The sequence below is a fragment of the Numida meleagris genome, chromosome 2 (assembly GCF_002078875.1).
Source record: "Numida meleagris isolate 19003 breed g44 Domestic line chromosome 2, NumMel1.0, whole genome shotgun sequence".
Lineage (NCBI taxonomy): Eukaryota > Metazoa > Chordata > Aves > Galliformes > Numididae > Numida > Numida meleagris.
The window spans coordinates 93,933,459-93,951,291 of NC_034410.1; the positions used below are offsets into that span (position 1 = coordinate 93,933,459).

The following is a 17,833-nucleotide window of genomic DNA, read 5'->3' on the forward strand; positions in this document are numbered from 1 at the left end:
AAAATGAGTAAGTACTCTGCCTTTACTCTGCTTTTCTATACAAAAACTATATGCCTTTGCAATTGTCCTAAGATTTAACCACCTGGAGGCACCTTTAAATGTGTGAGTGTGTTTATTCCAGTGTAAAAGTTCACTTGAAAATTAAAGCTCTGCTGCTGCCTGTGGCATCTGGCAGCTTGAAGTCTCTCATCTCTAAACCCCACAGAGAACCATAAAGTAGGAATTCCTCAAACCACCTCACTTGAAGGAATCAATCCAGTAAGTGTCACAAGGTGACACATACCTTATGTATTGTGGTCACACTCCAGAGACTGCCAGCTCACCTCTGAAAGATATCGGTGAGAGATGTATTTATAGAGGGTCCTGAAATACACAGAAATGGGGTCCTGAAATACACAGATGTAAACCTCAATTTTAAATCTTTTGTCTTGAGTGATTTTCTCCACTTAGGAAGGAACAAATTCTATAAGGAAAATTAGCCCCACAAAACAGCTTTTGTTAAAACATTATTTTGTATATTTTTCCATATATAATATGGAATATATATATATATATTTTTTATATATGGAATATATATATATTTTTTTGAATATATATATTTTTCCATATATAACTTTATAAGTATGTGTATTAAATATTGACTATGCTAATAAAACATATTGCATTTTCTCTGCTAAGGGGTGGCAACTGTGAGCATTAACCCCAGACTGATCTTTAATATCCGAAACACTCTGAAAATTCTGGCCTTTGCTGAGTAAAAGGAATAATGAAATACAGAAGAAGGCTGTTGACTTTGTTTCAACATGTTTTAGCTCCATTACACAGAAGATCTTGCTATACTTTAAACTGACAAACGATTTGTAATGCAGTGAAAATGTTGTCAGGTGTAATTATCATTCTTGAATAGGAACAAATGAGGCAAGAATTATTTCAAGGGACAAGAGAACTGAACTCATTCAGTGAAGATTATCTTCTTGATTAAAAAAATAGTAATAATAATCAATACACAGCTTTAGAAATTCTAACCTACACTTAAGAAATCACAAAAAAGACAAGGGCTTCTATTGATTACTCACTTGAGTTGTTCAATATCACTGACTTAAAATGGTATCAAAATGAGCACTTTTATTTTGGATTTGGAAAAAGGTAATCCCTGTATGCTCTGAAACACAGCTGAAAAGATTCCTCTCTGGAAGAGAGTCAGAAGTACATGCTGTATGTGATGAGTTCAGCTCAATTATAGTATAACTGAGTGAAGTCTGGAATGCAGACAAGACCTGTGTGGGGTATTCTGCAGTTCAAGGATTGAACCATTCAATTTACTGGAGATAATGAAATGTGTCATAATCATTCCCACTGCAACTGCTCATGTGGAGAGGATTTTTCATTGATGACGAACATATGGACTGACAAAGGGAGCAGGTGTGAAATTGACTTAGTTAAAGCAGAGCTTCAAATCTAGGCTAACTTCCCTTTGATATGTCATACTCGTCGTAGTTCTGACCTAAAAAATCACACAGTATTTATGGTCACTAATAGTCATCGTAATCATACTTAGCGCTTGCATAGAACTTTATGTTTTCAAAGCCTTGTTACAATTAGCATTTCCATGGCCTTGCAATTGATGCACAGGACAAACATCAAAACTACATGCACACCTCAGAGTGACAAGGCTCTGTATATTTATCATTTTGTGTGAGAAGGAAGAGTGAGGTGAAAGTAAGGAGGAAAACTTCAAGTAGTCCCTCCTATTATTGAACAGCTAAACTTCAGGAACAGGAGGAGTTGATGTTAGTAGTCTTCTCCTGGGAATGAACTGGGAAGTGATATTGGTAAAGAGGGAGAGATGTCACAATGCTAGTAACAGAACTGAAGAGCGAATATTGGAAGTCTTGAATGTCAAATATAGAAAACAAAGGCTTAAATGTGCTCAGAGAGAAATCTTGGACAGAGGAGCCAACAAAGCTTCAAGAACTGTAAACAAAATAAATTTTGCAACTGCATGAGCACATCCACAAAGAAACCAGTATGTGGCCTGTCTGCTCCTTGCAATGAAACACAGATTTCATACAGAGAAAAAGGGGGAGAAATACAGGGAGTAGGGTTTGTTGTTTTTACAGAGAAACAGGCAATAGGAAGATATGTCCATTAAGATATGTCCAACAGCAGCAGGTAGTAATCCACTCTGTCAGCTGATGTTCTTCCTTGTGTTTCTATAAAAGAAAACCTGGCACAGGTAGGATGGCAGTGAATGTCTTTTTTTCTGCTTCCTACTCTTTGGTGTTCAAGTTAATTCTTGTACTGATGGACAAAAGGAAGCATGAGAGGAAATCTCTTTCTCCAGAAAAAAGAAAGTGGGTGGTTGGGGAGGAGGGGGGAGCAGGGCATATGTAAAGTAAAAAAACTTGGTTGAAAAATTGAATGCTAATAAAATAGCTAAAGAAATAGAAATAAGAAAAGGAAAGGGAAACAGAAGTAAAAAAAAAACTCAAGGCAAGTAGAAGTATGGAATAAAGTACAGATCTGAAATAGAAGAGAGGTGGGAGGGTTAGAGAGAAACTGGAGAGAAATGAAGCACCAGTCATCCCTATTTCTAATCTGTACACTAACAAGCAAAAAAATCAGACAAAAAGGGCAATAAAGTGTGAAAATATAGGAAAGCATGGTATATAATCATCAACACCAGAGCATCATTATATTTATGTTTTTATTACATTCTGTAGGACATTTATTTTCAATACAGATCCTGGAAAAGGTTTTCACACTGTAGTTATCTTCACAGGCAAAAATCCTGAGTTATATTTTGAACAGCTTTCCCCTCAGAAGACTCAATCTGAATAGAGTGCAATGAGAAGTTCATACTTACAAACAGGGCCCCCTCCACCAAAGTAATTCCCAAATACTCCTGTAACCATATTATAGAAAGGAATAGACTATATTGTACAAAGGAATTTCCTGAACAATGTGACAAAGATGTCTAGACTTAATCAGATGTGATTTTCCTTTGTTAGAGATTTGTTGCTGTGAAAACTCATGTATCTGAATTACACTCACTGAGGTACGTTGGTGCTGAACAGATAAGCAGAATGAAAGTAGGGTGATACAAGACATAAATGTACCTACGTGTGACACTGTCTCTGCCTTAGGTCACTCTAATGAAGCTACTTCTAAGTTTCTAAAATGGTTTGCTCAGGATGAACTATGGGAGATGTCTAGAGGAAATATTTCAATGTTATTTATTTCAGTCTTCTAGAAGAATATTTCCAGTTTAATTCTCTATATAATTACTTTTATTTCTACTGAAATTTGTTAAATTTGTTATGCTTGTGTCTCCAGGAATCAAGGGGAAGAGAAAATTCAGCTCAAAGTGCAAATGAGGCACACAGTTTTACAGTGATCATCTCTGTTTGATATGACAAAACGGGTGCTCATTTCTAGAGTTCTTTTTTATGATTTTATTTCTCCAGTTGTTTTGTATGATGTGTATTGTGTCAAACTTACAAAACAAGTACCCAGACATGATAGACATTTCCTGTTGCACCAGAAGGAGCCCATTTCAGTAACCTGCAATGCATGTCCTCAGCCTTGAAAGAAAGTTGTGTTCTGCACGTTAAGCTACATTTACACATTTATGTGTGCTACAGTTATTAAATTTTTTCATCAGTGTATTATGGACATTGAACACTGCATTCCATTCCACTACTTCAGTGGGTAATTCATGTGCTTATAACAGAGAAGTGTAAAAAAAAAAAAATGATTCTTTGCTCAGTTCTGAGCAGGCTTGCTGAGGCAGGAGGATAAAAGCTATCTTCCAGAGCTGCCAGAGCAACACAGATCCCACTCAGTGATTACAGCTGCTGGACAAACTCCACTAAGAGATAGCCAACTGGCAGAAGGCACAATTTGAAACACAGAGAGGGCCATAGTTGCATCAGGCAGCCATGGCAGAAACAGCTGACAGATCTTGTCCCTCCATCCTACAGAGAGGACCTCATCTGCAAGGGAAGCTGGGTTAGCTGATAGCCTGGGGGCTACGCTCCCTGCTTTTGACTGCACCTCTAGCAGGGTGGGTGAGACGTTGATGCTTCTGCACAGGGCAATCTGCACAGTTGCCTTTGAACCGACCCCAGAAATATCCCTGTAGGAAGGTGAGACTGAATGGCAAAGCTATTTTAGCTCTGATCTTGCCTGAGGAGCCCGACCTTTGTGTATAACTTCCCCAGTGTGATTCACTCCTTCCTTCACAATACTCTCTCCTACCCTCATTGTCATGGTTCTTTGAATGTATGAGGTATCACAGTTAATTTTCATATGTTCTTTAAACTTCTAGCAGAGGAAGTATCCTCTTCCACCTGTATCATGTGAGACCTAACGCTCTGCAGCTGAGCCAAGTGCAAAATGCTTCACAGCTTTGACACAGAATACAACTGTTAAATATTAATGGAACAATCTGAGACAAAAATCTCTTTATAAATCTGAGAGATATTTTAAAAATAAGAAGAACAAACTGTGCATTCCACAAGCCAATGTAATAACTTTCAGCCTTTTAAAAATTAATTAGGAAATGTCATACAGTAAAGTTTATCGTCAGTCTTGATCTTATAGATCAAGCAGATTCTGTCAGAGACTCTACATAGTGTCCATATCTATTACAGAGTATTTTACAAAATATTAGATGTGGTTTAAGCATATGATTTTCCAAAATATAAGGAAATATTATATATAAAATCTGAATGAATTGCATTAAACGTGCTTTTTTTTTTTTTTTTTTCAGAAAAACAGTGAAGGATGCCACCTGCTACCTCCTAGAAATGTCCTGCAAAAATTAAAAACAAAGAAGCAAACAAAGAAAACAGAAAAATGCACGGTTTAGCCAAACTTCTTAATGTTTTCTCAAACGGGAAATGCAAATTCACTTCAGTACCCCATTTATACTCATCTCTGTTTAAGAACTGTCCTCAGTTACTGGAAAAGTACTTCAAGAACCATTATAAACAAGTTGTGTTCGGTGATGTTAAGCCTGTGACCACATCCTCCAGCTTCCAGTGGCTTCCTGCCCAGCTGCTGGGAGCTGAAGCCTCTGCATAGGCTGGGCACATGGCTGCTCCTGTCCCTTTTGCAGTAGCAAAGCTGAGCACCTGTCCTGGGGACATACAGACATACAGTCACAAATGGGACAATGACATGGTAAGTCGGTCATACAGACTGCCATGGAGAAAGCTTCCTTCAGTAGCATCTACACACAGGGCCCACATAAAAGTATAGACATAGACAGCCCTGTTCTCTCCTCCTTTTAGGCTGGCAGAGGCAGTATGTTGCTGTTGCAGGCACATGCTTGACATCTCCAGGCACACAAGAACACACAAATTTGTGTTTAATCCAAGCACTGGCATGGCACCTCTGCCCACCGGGCACCTCTTCACACATTCCAACCTCTCCTGCACTCACATAGCACTCACACACTCATCACTTATGTACACTTTATGCACATTCACAGCCACCCTCTCTTATAGCCTTTTCTGCCTCGTCTCCATTTGTGACTCTAGATCAAAGACCAAGAATCACAGACCTGTGAAGGAAAACCAGATGATTTTTCAGTGCATTCCTCTCCTCTCCCCTCTCTAAGTTGCTCAAGCTGATATCAGATTTCACTCCTAGTAACTAAATTACAATCACACGCTGTTCTAAAGAGTATCTTCACTAATTTTAATAGAGTATCGCAGAATCATAGAATTGTTTGGGTTGGAAGGGACCTTTAAGATAATCTAGTTCCAACACCCCTGCTAGAGGCAGGGACGGGGGGGTTAATGAGTAGTTAATGTTTCAAGTTTGTTTCTTCAAAATTTTTTAATGTCCATGTGAGAAAGGGGATGTGTGGAGTGAGTGAGGGAGGAAGAGGAATGATCAAAGATCAGTTTAGGCCAGGGAATAATGAGGTCATATGAAAATACAAATGCTATTATGTATTCCTGTATATTCATATGATGCTCAAAATAGTGCTTCTCATGATAATATTTCAAAATAGAAACATAATAAAGAAGCAAAGGGCAACATAATAAAGAAGCAAGGACCTTGAAATATTGAGTTAAACCAACCACAGAAAAATCAAATCACTCAAAGGCCTTGAGGTAACTTGCATTTCTAATACAGTGCGTGTGCAAGAAAACTCTATGTCTCTGGAGTTTTCTTCCATTTCAAAATGATTCTACTGTTGTGATTTATTTGTTTTTCCTTAATAGTTCTCTAGGCAATGATACCAGTGGTGTATTTTTTTCTCAGATAAGTGAATTCACTTCAAATTTTACCTTCAGAGGTCTTTGAGGAATCCCATGAATATATAAAAAGGAGGCTCCTGAGAAAAAAAACCCTGCATTCTAAAAAGTGATACAGTTTTCCTGGGCAGATTTCATTTACGTAAATCAGAAAATTCCAGTTGAAATCAATTACACCAGCCGAGGTTTTTTTTCTTCCTGGTTTTTTTTTTTTCTCTCTCTAAAGTCCATGTTTCTTTTGTTCAGTTATGAATGAAATCCAGTTCTGAGATTTTGTTTTTTTGACCTTCTGTAATGTCTTATGGATCTTCTATACAAACAGGAAATCAACAACACTGGGGGAAGTAATAAACATAGGAAACTTCCCTCCCCCCTAGCCCAGCACATTCACGTTTGTTTAAAAACTGTATTTCAATCTCTGGTCTTACCGGGTGAATAGGGAGATGAGATGAAATTGATTAAGGCCATCTCAGATCAAAAGATCAGCTCAGAATTTTTCTGCTAATAGAAATTGCCAATAAGCATTGTACCACTGTTAAACCTTACTGTCTTAAACCAACCAACCAACCAACAAACAACAACAACAAAAACTTAGACATGTTGGTTTATGTCAAAAATAATTTTGTGCTGAATAGACAGAATCCTTTGTAGCAGCTAGAAGGACGTATGAGGGGAATATACAAATCTGTTTGGATAAAAAGATGATAGATTTCATCTCTAAATTTAGTCTTTCTTTTAGAAACCTAATAACAGTGTCTTCTAAATACAAATAAACAGGCAAATGAAAAACCTTCCAGACCCTACATGACTGGGTGTGCATTTTTCTCTTATACAAGACTACATGCTTACAACCAGTTATTACTTTTTTTTTTTTTTTTTTTTTTCCTGAGGAAAAATATAGAGTTTTCTTTTGGTCTCATTGATGTCCATTCTTAAGGATTGCATAAGGCCAACTAGAAAGTCTGAGATAGATCTTACTGAAATCAATGGAAAATTTCCAATTGTTGTAAACTTTGTGTTATGTCTTAAGGTAGAATGGATCACTGAACAAACAGTCTGGTAACAGCTATCCTTCTGTACAACTGAAAACTTTTTAAGCCATTAGTTTTCTAATGTCCCTAATCAGGAGCGATATTTTATGAGTTTCAATAAATCTTCTTAAAGAGACACTTAGTCTTGATAAAGACAACTCCACTAAAAACATAAAGATGCTGCTGATTTAAAGTTTCCCTTTACCTTCAATAGGTTTAGATAAGAATAAGGAAATTTTTAATGAATTTGTTGTCTTTCATAATATAATAGTAATTTGTGAATACAGTTTGGATCCATAATCCAATTCTTTTTACAAGGTAGTTTTGTGCAGATTATTTTTGAGTTGTAGTGTCTTATGAGGAGTGGCTGAGGGAATGAAATTGTTTAGTATGGAGAAGAGGAGGTTCAGGGGAGATGTTATTGCTCTCTACAACTACCTGAAAGGAGGCTGTGGCAAGGTGGGGGTTGGCCTCTTATCCCGCATAACCAGAGACAGTACTAGAGGCAATGGCCTCAAGTTGCACCACAGGAGATTCAAGTTGGACGTTAGGAAAAATTTCTTCTCTGAAAGTGCCGTTAGGCACTGGAATGGGGTGCCCAGGTAGGTGATGGAGTCACTGTCCCTGGAGGTGTTCAAGAAATGTTTAGATGTTATACTAAAGGACATGGTTTAGTGGGGAAATATTAATGGTAGGTGGATAGTTAAACTATGTGATCTTGGACGTCTTTTCCAACCTTGATGATTCTATGTCTGTATGATTCTTAGTGTCTTTTTATGGATCAGAATTAAGGGAACAGTGCTGCAAAAATTTAAAGTCTCTGTCTAAGCTCGCATTTTGCATGTCAGCTGTTTCTCTGGAGCTCCACTTGTGTAAATGAAAATATTTTTCCTGTTGGCTTCCCTTCCAGATCTCATAACAGTGAAAACATCAGATATTTATAAAATACATTTTTTCATTTTTCAGTCCAGGGTTATTCTATATTTCCAGCTGTTTGATTCTCTTCATCAAACAGCTCAGAAATAAAACTCAAAATATGCTTTGCTATCAGTGTACAGTGCTACAACTGAAAATAAGAATGAGAACAAGGATGCTGAGAAGTAGATCATGTGAGGGACTAAGAAACAAAGCAGCATATAGAAAGTCTTCTCATTTTCTCTCTTCTCTCCCTACTCACAAACATACCTTTCTGTAGTACACTGACTTTTATAAGGGCCACAGTCATCTTTGGAAGGTTAGTTTAAGTTACAGCATCACTGAAGTATTTACTCAGCACTGAAAGGATTCAGCAAACTTGTGTCTATTGTACAAACTGTCTTGAGCTGGAGTGAATATTACTTCTGTACACTGGTTTGACTCCACGCATTAAACCCATATAAGGGCTGCAGCGAAGGAGAAGCAGTGCAATAGACTCTCCCCAGTACCTCGAAGTAGTCCTAGAGGTGCATGAGATGATATCAGAATAGTAAGCTTTTATGGAATCCTCCCTCCTATTGAGGAGTTGTATCAAAGCCTCCTGTACCACTAAGGGTGAAATCAGAGGCACAAGTATTCACTCTGATTCTCAACTCCCTATACAGGAATTCATCTCCTTACAACACACTATGGCTCTAAAACTCTATCCACAAAGCTAACAGTTGTGGCAGAATGTGTAAAGAACTATTCTCCTCTTTTCCTTATCTCAGACAGAAGTCTGTCTCAGGGTCAGGGGCTTTGTGAGCTGAACATGTTCTTGGCAGCACTAAAGATCAGCACTAAAGATTCTCCTTCCACAGGGAGAATAATTCACAATCAGACAGCTGCAGACAGACACATTGCAGATGTTAAGGTGCTGCCACTGAAAGCCATTTCTCAGAGCCGTAAATTAGTCTTTAGTGATTAGGGGAAAACCCTACTACAAAAACAAACAAACAAAAAAGGCACACCAATACCAAAACAAATCAAAACTTACTTACACAGAAATTAATTTTATTCGATTTTAAAATATTATTTTTCATAATTTGACATACATATTTTACTCTTAATATTTCTGTATGTTTCTGTAATTTAATTATGATTTAATTTATGATACATGATGTTCTATGCAATACTCCCAGACCTCAAGCTTTTCTGTAAGGAGCATATTGTACTTATTCATGTATTTTCTACCATTCACATTTCTCAAGCTAATCAATTACAATGTCTGATAGTCAGACTTTAACCAGTGATCTGAGGTGAAGTCAGAAAGAAGAACCCACAACAGTTTTTGCTTCTTTGTTTCATTCATCGTGGGCTTATTGATTTGTATCAGAAACTGTGATCTAATTCTTAATGTTCTCTGAATATTTCACTAAGAAATTGCTGGAAACTAAGGGAAAAAAGAGCATAAACATGGAAAGCAGTGTTAGCTTAGAAAAGTTTTATAACTTTCCATCTTCTCATGGTAAAAATTATTAAGCACTAGAATTCACCAAGACCTATGCCATTCCATCTTATCACTGGAAACCTTGGCACAAAAAAAAACATACCATAATGGAATATATTGATAAGACAAAACTGGAAAATATGATCAGTACAGAGAACATGGACAAATCATACTGAAATAACCATAAGACAATACAATGGCATGCAAAATCAAATGAATGGAGCTGGAAACAAGTGATCCCTATACTTCACATGCTGATACAGATTCCCTTAAATGATGTTATAATGTATTTTTGTTAAATGATCAGATGAAAAAGAAAAGCATCATAATTAGAGTCTTATAGAATCTATAAGCACAAATTTAGTAATTTTTCTAAGTGAGAAAGTCCGGCACAGAAGAACTTTTCTCTTAAATGTAGAGAAATGGTTTTTGATATGGTTTAAGTTTTTTCTCATACTAACTTAAAAAAGAAATTTATACTTTGGAGCTGCAATAATGCCTTTGCCTGTACAAAGACAAGGAATACAATCTTGCAAATCCACATGTCCCCCTTTTATTTTTCAGCACTGATAATACTCTTTGCAGGTCATCCAAACTGTGCTAAGTGGCTGAGGAGAAAAGGAAATATTTTATTTCAAATTTTTAATAGAGAGAGCATTTGGAATTTATCACTGTGATGCAACAGCAATTTCCCTGTAAATATATCCTAATTCTAGCAACATTTCCAGAAAGAACTAGGCCTTTAACACTTTTCTTAGTTTGATTCAATCATATATATTTGGTATTGTTTTTTAATTGAATGGCAGTGCTTAGCAATCCTACTAGTTATTTATCAGTTAAACATATCAGTAAATAGAGAATTTTAAAGCATTCCACATTTTGGAATAACAATTTGGGACACATTTTGGAACAATTCTGATTTCAGATACTAGACTGCAAAAAGTGTGAAATGTAAAAGATATGCTATTTTTTATCTCAGTGTAATGCTGAACAAAACTTAGCATTGTGCTGTCACAGAAATGAAATGAAGTCACAACATTTTACCGTAAAAATATTCCGTGATCACAGAAGCATACTACTTCACATCATCTCATAATACATTATGCAATATAATCTTATTATGTCAGCTGGTGGTTGGTGCATCTTATGTCGGTGACAGCAGCAGCTACTGAGTAGTAAAGGATTAATAAGCTTTTTTAAAGGAAATGTTTGGGAAATATAAAAATGTTAAAACAGAAGAGAGATTCTTTATTCATATATAAACTGGTGAGAATTATCCATCACCACTCTAGAGAGGTGCCAAACTGCTTCCTGAAACTTACCTGCATTTTTTCATGTTTTCCTTTTTTTTTTATACAGCCTTAGTACATGTTCTTGTTTTCTTTCTTGTTTTCTAATAGCTTGAACCAATTGAAATTTCCATAGTACAGTTAAACTTACCTGATTTTATTTGCTAATACAGGAACAAACACTAAAATATCAAGAATGCAGTCAAAATGAACTGTAATTTCATTGAATTAAGTGGTACAATTCGAGAGAGTAATCAATAGGATTTGGCCCATTTGACATAAAAGATATGCATTTTCCTATAGCATTCCAAGTTTCAGTAGATTGCAGCACAGCACTGAGTGCTAAACAATTAGAAAATCTCAGCAATTTACAGTAGGATAAACAATTGATATAGTTTCACTACTGTCACAGGAAGAGTAATTTAGGATAATGATACATTATGTTACTGAAAAGGCAATATCTACTTTATCTACTGTGTATATTAAACTATTCAGTGCAAGCCTACTTGACATTGCTGATTATATGGTAGAATTAGGAATAACCCAGATGACTTCTTGAAGTTCCATCCACTCACACTTTCTGATTTTTATGGTAATGCAGAAAAAATAGATGTAAGTATTTGCTATTTTCAAATTTAATTCCTTTACCCTTTTTTACATTTAAAAAAATCTAAAAATATCCCTTACTGATCAAGAAAATACCAGCACCATCTCAGTGCTGGCTACAAGCAAGCACGATTTCTGTCATTTCCTGATCTATCATCTTCAGGCGTTTCAGTTCTTCCTAGAATGTTACTAGCTTTTCTGTCATATATCTAGCAGCTTGTTTTCAAAGTCAAGCTATGAATTAAGCAACATCTAACCATGAGATCATAAAACAGAAAAAAATAGAAAGGTGACAAAAATTTCCAGTTTACAGCTCCGAAAGTCTGATAGATTATTCTGTACCATAAAACACCTAGATTTTCTATCTAAATCTGGATCTTCATTATAATGATAGTTATATATTGAGTCTCCATTATTTCAGAAGACATTTTTTCTATTGTGTATACTTAAAGAAATTATGCTTCTTAGGTAAGAAAACAGAAATTGCATATGGTTGAAAAAAATTTATATACAAGCCAGTTTTTCAGCTGAGTTAAATCATTGTCTTCATGAGACCTGCACAGTTTGCCAGTATTGTACACCCACATTACTTTTCCTAACCTTTCCTTGTTTTATCCTTGTATAGTGTGTGTTATTACGAATAAAATACAGACCCTGTCAGAAAATGTGGTATAGTCCATGAAAAAAGTCTAAACTGATTTTGTTAGGTTTTGGACTGTATTACATCTTTTCCTTCAAACCTCATTAGACAATTTTCCTTTCTTCAGTCTTTTCTGTCCGGATCTGCTCCTGTCAGTACAAAATGTCACACTACCAAAGATGTGCAGCCATGAGATTCCCAATCATTTTAATTTTTTTTGCCACATGCCCTAAACCCAGCAAATTATTTTCTTCAGATAACTATGCCCTTCTTCCACTAATGATGGACTATGTAGAGCTACTGTTATAACTCTATTTTGAGTCACAGACTTTCTCTAAATCTAACACTCCTAAGCTGTGTTAGAGCCTATGCAGAACCTGCAAATGTATTCTATACAAACACACTCTGAGCATGAGAATCAAGTCCTTCGCAGAATTTTATCTTTGGTGCTCAGTATATTATTTATCAGTGCTTGTGTTTAAGATTCTCTGTACTGTTAGGGACTATACATTTAAGTAATTAGTTAGCACAAACTGGATTCCCCTTACTTCTGTGAATATTCTTCCCTTAATTTCATTTTAAAAACTGAACCAAATAAAAGGAAACAAAACAAAACATTGTCACCAAAAAGATACACAGAAAAACCTTATGTTGTAAAATGGGAAAAGATAGTTTTCTCTCCTATGCAACATTGTTTTCTTTATTTAGAAGAGAAATAATAATTCCTGTGGAAAGTGGAAATAAAAGGTCACATTCAAAGACCAAGAAAGTTATTTATCTCTGTTATGATTCCCTGTTACACTGATTTTGAGTTATTTTAATTCGTACAAGTATAATATATATATAAATGACTATTCCTAAATAATTTGTTAGAGGCTCCTAAACTCCATAATTATGGAGCTACATGTGGTCCATAATTTCACCAATTCGCTTGGTCTTACGATTTCTGCAATTTGTTGCCAAAGGACAATGCAAGAATGAGAAAAGTATCCAAAAAGTTACCATTGCCTTTTGCCTAACAATAGAATACTGTTAGGGGTGTAGGATAACTGTGGGCTTACATAGAAAATGGTTGTTCTATTAACTAGGTAGAGAGTGGTACTTTGAACTAACTGTCTATATGGATTATTTCAGTGTGAAGGAAGAATGCATTTGTAAAAATGACTGACTCTAAGATTATTTATTCAGTCTATGCTTGGTATTTCCACGCTGGAAGTGAGCTTTCATTAACAATAATATATCAGTTTAGATTTGCAGGAAAATCCTCTGAGGATATGTGAATTTAGGAGTCTGAATTACCGAAGTGCATTTTAATGTATTGAGTTCCTGTGCCCAGTAAATGATTGGGAATGAGCTGAAATAATTTCCTGCAATTGATTAGTTTTCTTCAGCTTTTCTTAGCTTTCCTTGCCAGCCACCTCTTTAGCATTGTCTAACTGTATATCCAGACCTTTATATATATATAATCTCTCCTGATACTTGTTTGTAAATACATTCCTGCAAGTGTATGTCTGTGTATTCCTACTGAGTTTTGAGATTTTAGCTGCAACCCAATGTGTTTTAATTATGGATTATTTAGGTTGACATATCTAGTGCAGTGTCAGCCAGAGAACTCCAGGGACACTTTTTTTCTGAGAGAGGTGACCTTCTATCACAGCCTGATGACAGCTGTTACTAAAACTTCTTCAGTAGGTCATTTTATTTTTTTTAAATTTATTTTAAAGTTTTGGGGACATTTTTTGTAAGCCAGTCACACCTTTCTCTCCTACTGTCTCTTCCGCATTTGTCTTTCCTTTATTTGTTTATTTTCATTTCTTTTTATTTCAATTTTTTTAATTGTATTGTTTTAATATAATGAGACTGTGACAATTCAAATCTTACTCTAGGCACCAAACAGAGTACTGTAGTCCTGTAACATGACATCTTTTGCAGTGTTAGCCAGCAGCAATGATATTTTTCTGTCCAGCAGGAGGTGTTCCAATGATACACAGCAGTAACACTAGTTGGAGCGCAATTGGCAGCCAATGTAGCATCAGCCAAGTCAGTTCAAATTAAGTTTGGATGATGAATCAGTAGACCTGTACAGATTATGAGACTGAGAAACAAAAGAGTTTGTGTGACCATCTCTCTGACATTTTTTTTCCCCTATTCTGTTATGTTTGACTTTCAAAGCCAACCATGTAAAGTTAAGGCTACTGGATGGCAAGACAGAAATTAACTGGGATATAGGACATAGAAAAAAATGGAAAACCGTGAAACAATGAAATTACAAGCTTGAATGTTCCTGGTTGAAGCTCAGTTGTAAATGAATATTCAGACATAAGAGCTACTCAGAGTGCTTAGCTTGCCTAATGATTGGTATCTCAGGAAAGAAACATGAGATGTATATTTTCTTTCTGAAGGAACAGACTCTTTCCAACATGTTGCCTGTATTTTAGTTAAGCGTCTTAACAGTATCTCAGGAGTAAGTCTAAGACCACTTAGGAAAGTCTTGCAGTGATTTTAGAAGAACTGAAAATAGTTATAATATTTTATTTGTAAAAAAATAAAATAAAATAAATTTACCATTATCACTTGCTATTTTAGAAAAAATGGGTACAAAACCCTGTACTGGAACACAAATTACATTATGGTACAGAAAATATGGTGCAAATCTGTAACACATTACACCTGAAGATCATCAAAAAATCACAAAAAGTACATATACGTAACACAGTTTTCTTGATCCTAGAAATACTTTCTCTTTTCAGTTTACAGTGGGGGTAATATAATATAAAATGACATAGAATAGGAAAGTCCACCAATCCTATTAAGTCATAATGCTTCATGAAATATTTCTGTAGTCATGTATTTGAGCCTGATCTTCTCAGCCTCTTTTAAAGATGGTGCATCATGAAAGACTTGTACAAAATAAGTCTGAAGATTAATTCATTCAATTCTAAACAAAATTTGAGTCCTCAACTTCTATTGTAAAAAACAGTATAAGAGGAGAGTGGCCCACAAAGGGCAGGAGGGCTGGGGGAGCTGCCACCTGTGGGGACCAGTGTGGAGCAGTGTCTGAAGGGTGGGCCCCATGGTATGGAGCTGTGCTGGGTGAGCTGCAGCCTGTGGGAAGTCCATGCAGGAGGGACAGCATGACCTTTATGACACTGCAGCATGGGGCAGGTTGGAGCCAGGATAGGTGCCCAAATTAGGCCAGGGTTGTTCTGAACTACAGAACACCATGTGGAAGGCCATAAAGTTGTGGAAAGTTGGTTGTGGGCCAGCTGCTGCGTGGAAGTGGGCTGGGTGTTGGTCAGTGGGTGGTGAGTAGTTGCATTGTGGATATATATATATATAGTTAAATAACATTCTTATTTCTATTTTCTCTTTCTGTCTTTCTACACAGATTTTATCTATCCCTCATCCCACTTTGGGGAGAGTGAGCGATAAGCCATGTGGTGCTGAGCTGCTTCCAGGGTAAACCACAACAGACTTCAAACTGCTTGTCATGGTTTTATGATTTTCGGTTATTGGTATTCCACATCATAACATCATGTAGTGTATGTACCTGGTTCTCAGAAGAGAAGGACTACTACATTCCCCAGGGTACTTTCCTCCTCTGTTACCATTTCCAGCCAGAAGGAAAAGATAAAAACTTGCAGATCACAAGACCTCGTCCCTTTTTTCCCCCGTCTCTCATCTTGGCAGCACCTCGCTCTCCAGCCGTCTTATCGTAGTAGAGTAAGGCCTACCTTGATTTTGGGACATTCTCTCTCTCTGTATTGGATTTATCAGCTTAAATTGTAATTATATTGTATTATAGTGTTTTGTTTTGCATTCTGATATCTTATTTAGTAAATTAGTTTGTTTCTCCTCAGATTGTTGCCACTGCTCTTTGCTCTCAGGGCCATCTCCTTACCATTTTTCCCTTTTCCCTTTTCCCAGGGCATGGGCCCGTGGGTCCTCCGTCCCATTCGTCACGGAACCAGGCCAAATGCCCGTAAACCGCTGATGCTGCTACTTGTGTGTGTGTCTGTGAAGACACCCAGTGTTTGCTATTAAGCGGACATGTAGCTGTTCTTATTTAATTATGAAACTTGGGCTTGTGTTAGTTCATTAAATAATTGAATAAGTTAATATGCTTTCTGCAAAAGAAATATCCAGAATACTCATGCGGTGCTGACAAATTTTGTAGTTTTCATTGTCTCAAAAACCTCACACAAAGTATAAAATAACTTGTGATACATTTTTAATTAGTTTTGCAGCATGTATTTAGGGTGTTTCTGCTATTTCGATTACACAAGGGGCAATATACAAATAATAATCACTTAAATAAACATGTAAATTTGCTAAATCAAGCATAGTAGAGCAGATTTGTGGAGGATGCACATTATACCTACTTTTATTTTCTTATTCTTAGAATTCTTAAATTCAATGAATTACGTATTTAATGGCCACTTTTTTTTCTCACATGAAAGTAACATAAGTTAAATGTTTTATGCTAAAGTCTAAAACACATATAAAAATAAAGTACAAGAAAAATACAGTATATATTTTGAAATATTTGAATGAATATATTAAAAAAAAAAGGTTTTGTTACTTATAATCATTAATTATATTCTACAGATTATATGAGGCCCAAGACAATTCCTTTTCACTCACTGTAGCCCAGGCATGTCAAAAAGTTGGATGCCCGTGGTTTAGACCCCATCCAAATTATCAAGGACATCATCAGTAAAGAGTACCACATATTTTAAGAGAACCAAAATTACAGTTAAAACTTGTTAAATAGTTTAATGCTAATTTAAGGCTAAGAAAGAATGAGTTTCCCATTGATACAGTGAGCAAGAAATAATAAAACATTAATGAAATGAACAGTCAATAAATATTGGAAGTAACCTTAGTTTCATGACTGCTCACTTTTCTGATTACTTACAAATAATGATATTAGGTAATGACTATTCAAATATATCATCTAAGAAAAATGGTCTAGTGTACACAAGGGAAATATGGCTCAGAATTACTTGCAATTATTGAGCATTACAAAGCTGGTAAAGTAACACAGAAAAATCTGAGCCTTGCAAGAAAGAATATGGCCTTTTTTCCACAAATCTTTCAAGGATATATTTAAATGCTAAGTCAATCTAAGATCTACAGAAGTAAGCTGAAAAATCATCTAAATGGTAGGATCTACTGCAAAAAGAAAATCAAATCAATATTTTTGTTATTAGTATAATATTGTCACATTACAATGAGTTCTTAAGACAGAAGAAATGAAAACTTCAGCTTTGTTATAAATAGCCAGTAAGTCAAATTTAGATGGTCATCTCATCGGGACACTTGCCTTGTTGTATCCTTAGCTGAATCTCACGGAAAAGTAAAAACTAGCTTGTTAGAGATAAAACTGAATTGCTTTTTTTTCCCCAGTGCTCCCACATTAAACACTCATTTCCACAAAAGAAATTTCTTCAGTTTCCTCTCTTATTATTTCCACAATTCACAGAATTACAGAATTACAGGGGTTGGAAGAGACCTCAAGAGATCATTGAATCCAACTGCCCTACCAAAGCAGGTACCCTATAATAGGTCGCACAGGAAGGTGTGCAGAT

General features: G+C 36.0%; 1 long non-coding RNA gene across 1 annotated transcript in view; it reads left to right on the plus strand.

The window, feature by feature from the left end:
• LOC110395029 overlaps positions 1-15,781 on the plus strand; it is a 58,532-nt gene extending 42,751 nt beyond the window's left edge. Inside the window, exons 3-4 of the long non-coding RNA XR_002436110.1 lie at positions 4,775-5,187; positions 15,631-15,781. This is a non-coding gene — a long non-coding RNA (uncharacterized LOC110395029). The remainder of the gene's footprint in view (positions 1-4,774; positions 5,188-15,630) is intronic.